The 4,444-nt window shown below is 43.7% G+C and overlaps 2 long non-coding RNA genes across 2 annotated transcripts; both read right to left on the reverse strand.

Annotated features, from left to right (window-relative positions):
- Nucleotides 1–655: 655 nt before the first annotated feature.
- LOC124651335 lies at nt 656–1,563 on the reverse strand. The gene is made up of 4 exons (XR_006987378.1): nt 1,477–1,563; nt 1,179–1,388; nt 798–890; nt 656–689 (listed from the first exon to the last, which is right to left on the reverse strand). It is a non-coding gene; the product is annotated as an uncharacterized LOC124651335 (long non-coding RNA).
- A 97-nt stretch (nt 1,564–1,660) lies between these two features.
- On the reverse strand, nt 1,661–3,118 carry LOC124651289. The gene is made up of 3 exons (XR_006987344.1): nt 2,716–3,118; nt 1,872–2,130; nt 1,661–1,776 (listed from the first exon to the last, which is right to left on the reverse strand). It is a non-coding gene; the product is annotated as an uncharacterized LOC124651289 (long non-coding RNA).
- Nucleotides 3,119–4,444: the final 1,326 nt, after the last annotated feature.

Here is a 4,444-nt window from a genome sequence, read left to right on the forward strand (position 1 = left end):
TCTCTTCAAGTGCAGCCTCTTGCGTTTCACCTCTCTCGATTAACTATTGTTGGTACATCGCATTTGCATCTAGTGCCTCTCTCTTCTGTTGTTCAACCTTTTCTTCTAACTCTCGGACGCGTTCTTCAGAAGCTCATGTCCTAGACCTCACAGATCTTGATTGGTACCCCATGGTTGAAAGGAAGGTGCTTGAGGAGCTGTGCTCTTTGAGAACTTGCGCCACAATATGTGTACTAGACACTGGTTGCTCATCTTCTCTTTCTGCTTCATTCCTTTTCGTTTCCATATCAGTCTGCAAAGAAAAGCATATTTTCTTAGGTTAGATAAGTAGCCATAAGCACATGCAAAAAATATAATTTTCTTTCATGAAGCAAACAGCCAGCAACAACAAGTTATCAAGTAACCAGTAGTACATGAACAACTAAGAGTACTACATCAACCGGCGGCACAACAAGCAGCTAATGACATAGCAAACTGCCAGCAGCACATAAAGAATCAGCAGCACAACAAATAGCCAACGACGTAGCAAGCATACAGCAACAACGGTTATTCATGTAACAAAAAATAGAGAGAAATCTCACATAAGCTTCAAGGGCAGCGGCGCTCATGCATCCCATCTTCCTATTGGTATGGTTTTCTTTGAAAAACTCAATGTGACTAGGGTCCTCATTGTTGTACTTGTCTTTTTTCTACCATACGTAGGAATTAATATGATTAGTATTCCAAATATGAAAGTTGCCAAAATGTGCAGTGGACAACTGTAGAAAAACATCGAAGAAAATGGGCGATATACTTACAAGTTGGTGGAAATGAGAAGGATAAGACCTAGAGCCTGTAGTTTGGTGATGCTTCACAGCTTCTCGGTTCTTCTTGTTCTTGGCACAAATTTCCTATATGAAGCAAATGAATTTTAGTACTATAAGTAGCAATGAATATACGTAGTCTGCAGTAATACTTTATCAATGAAAAATGCATCTGCCTCTGTTGATTAAAAAGGAAACTACACTTTCCAAGATGTACACTTTGACACAGAATTTTCAACAGTATGTGGAAGTCTATTCCCAACCGTAAAAAAATATAACAGTAGGTATATTGATCAGAGTTGTAGTTCTATTTCTGAGATTTGTTCGCTAATCAAACATTACTAGAGTGCCCACATGGTTTCAGTTGGTACGAACCTTGTTTCTTTCATCTGACCATTTGTCAACAAGAGCTTCCCAATTTTGTTGACCAACTTTGGGTGTCTTACGAGATAATGCTTCTTCACGGGTACGACCCGTAAAATAATCCCTCTTCAATATGTATCGTTGTTGTCGAACACCCTTCTGGAGTATCTTTGTGCATACACCTCAGGACACCTCCTCTTTTGGATCCATTTCGAAGTTTTTCTAAAAGCAAAGAAAGAAAGAAAGATCACTAAACAGATAGCAAAGCATGTGAAAATGGGAATGAAAAGAACGAAGGAAAATGTCTCACCGCAACATGACCAATAGCTTTAGGAACATGATGGTCTAGGCCTTTTTTGCTATAATCATTCCAATGTGTAGCAACATGCATGATGTTAGTTGCTGCGGACGTGTACACCACACTGGGAAGAAAGCTTGGCTGCTTGTATAGGGTCAAGAGGCCTCACTCTGCCAGCTGAGAAATCAATCTTCATCTTCCTCCCTCCGTTTCTTTTTGCATAATCATCTAAACCATGCCCCATGGTTTTTCTACATTTGACTCTCATTGAGGTATTTGGATTAGTTGGACCATTAGAGTATCCTAAAGCATCTATGTAACAATTTAGCACAAAATGAGGAAATATATTACTTCAAATGGAAACTAAAAAGCATACAGTACGTATTAAGATATGATACTGCATATACCTTGGTCTCGTAGTGTAACAGTGTTATCAATTTGGTGAGAGGTGTCTGTCATGTCTTGAGAGTGTTGCATCTCTGTATCGGCCTGCGGTGAGTTACTATCTTTCGAAGTTTGGTGAGGTGATGTGTCATCATTAGGTGAGGTCTGGTCAGTCTGGTTAAGTCTAAATGCCGATGCTCTTGTTGTTCTTGTGGCAGTAGGCACTGTGGTTTTGGACTGGGCACGCTTTCTTCCTTGTGTCTTTGTAGAAGGTTGCTTTGCCTGATTCAAACAAGTTGGAAAAAAACAAGGCAGTGAATCAACATTGACTCATACATGGTCTAAACAATATATACCGAAGTGCAAACCCAAAACAGAGATATGTGTGCCTCCATTCAGCCAATTAACATATGTGTACTACTGTTATGTGCAACACGTGAAAGAACTGCAAAACAAAATCCCACTTGACAGGAGCAGATGATTCAGTTGCTTGTAGTTAGCTAAAGATGATTATAATATCTGAGATTAAATGCATACTTTTTGAATGGTTAAAAACCTGTCAAGAATAATTATAGATTGTTCGTACATACTCTGTTTTAATGAACTTAAAATAGACTATTCCTGCTCTCTTTTTCCCCTTAAAATGTTTATTAGCTCACCAACACCCATGTACCAGCAAGAAAGGAAAGCATTAATTGGAAAACCAACAGTCTGGTGCAGGGGCGGAGCCAGGGCGAGCAGGGGCTAGAACCCCCCCAACCGTTCGCCCCCCCCCCCAACAAATTACAGCACCTAATAGTACATGTACGATGTATGTATACGACTTAATTGTCATTATCTACTATGTATGACACTAAGATATAGTACCTTTTCCTTTGACATATGTAGAGTTGGCTCCTGCTACTCTTCTTCTCCAGAAACCTCATCGGCATCATCAGCCTCCTCATCATCATTTGGCTCGTAGTCGGAGCCACTGCCACCATTATCACCTTTGCACCTCTCTTTATCTTTTGCATTCTGACCGTATAGCAATTGACTAGCTATGTTCCGTATGTTCGCGAGAGGCCCTGCCTCCTTAGCCTTGCGCCTCTAAATACTTGCCAACCTGTTTCTCTCGTACTCCGGAGTTGCGGGCATGATTGTACTACCTTGGTGAAGAAGAATATCAGGAAACATTAGAAGAACTAACTAACGTGCCAGCATGTGTTCTGATTTAACTGACCGTGGTGCAGGTATAAAGTGATTTTAAGATGGGGAACTAACTAACCGTTAGGTTTATTTTGCATCTTGTCAAGTTCAGTTTTGCAGCAGGTCACAGGTCAGGTTCAGCCGTTCAGGTTCATCTTTGAGTTTACAATCATAAGAATCTATAATTACCAGCTAAAGGATTCAACTACAACCAACTCAAAATAGTTTTATCAATCACATCAAAATTCAGAGTTTTATCAATCTCACGTGTATACAGTTTAGTTAGTTAGCCATCTCAAAATAACTGCAGTCAGTGGTGCACGCGAAGCAGAACATCAACAATTCATCTCTTTCGGATTATCAATTTTGATCTAGAAGCAGTTCAGAATTCAGATACGCTGAACGGATCAACCAATACACTAATTACCTGAAGGCTCCACTACTACGAAGGTTTGTAGAAGAGGTTGTTACCTTCAGGAGGGCGGCGGCAATCTCGCTGGTGCGGGCGCCGGCAATCTCGCGGTTGCGGAGGAGGCAGTTCTGGGTGCGGCCGGCGGCGTTAACGCGTGTGCGGAGGAGGACGCCGTGGGTGAGGGCAACGACTGCGATCCCGCCGGTCGGGAGGGCGGCGGCTGCGATCCCGCCGGTGGGATGGGCGACAGCGTTCGAGCGGGTTGGGCGCGGAGGAGGGTGGCGGCGCTCGAGCAAGCTGGGGGCGAGTAAGGGCGGCGTCCCGATCCCGCCGATGGGGAGGGCAGCGCCGGTCGACCTGGCTGGGGCGGTTGGATCGGAAGCCACCTCCGCGTGGAGAGAATGGGGCGAGAGCAGCGGGAGAAATAGGCTAGGGGTTTGCAATTTTCAAGTGATATAGTCCGTGAAAAAAAGAGAATGGAGCGAAATATTCTGGGTGGAGGGAAAAGTATTTTCTGTGGAAAAATTGGAGGGAAATTTTTTTGGGTGGAAGGAAAAAAAGAAAATTTTGCGAAAATTGGAGGGAGTGGCTACCCGCCACCATAAGAGCATCTCCACCGGCGGCCCCGATAACCGCCCCGATAACGAGGCCGACGTACTGATACGTCTCCGACGTATCGATAATTTCTTATGTTCTATGCCATATTATTGATGATACCTACATGTTTTATGCACACTTTATGTCATATTCGTGCATTTTCTGGAACTAACCTATTAACAAGATGCCGAAGTGCCGGTTCTCGTTTTCTCGCTGTTTTTGGTTTCAGAAATCCTAGTAACGAAATATTCTCGGAATTGGACGAAACGAAGACCCAGGGCCCTATTTTTCCACGGAGCTTCCAGAAGACCGAAGAACACACGAAGTGGGGCCACGAGGTGGCCAGGCTATAGGGCGGCGCGGCCCAAGCCCCGGCCGCGCCGACCTATAGCGTGGGCC

The sequence above is a fragment of the Lolium rigidum genome, chromosome 5 (genome assembly GCF_022539505.1).
Source record: "Lolium rigidum isolate FL_2022 chromosome 5, APGP_CSIRO_Lrig_0.1, whole genome shotgun sequence".
Classification (NCBI taxonomy): Eukaryota; Viridiplantae; Streptophyta; class Magnoliopsida; order Poales; family Poaceae; genus Lolium; species Lolium rigidum.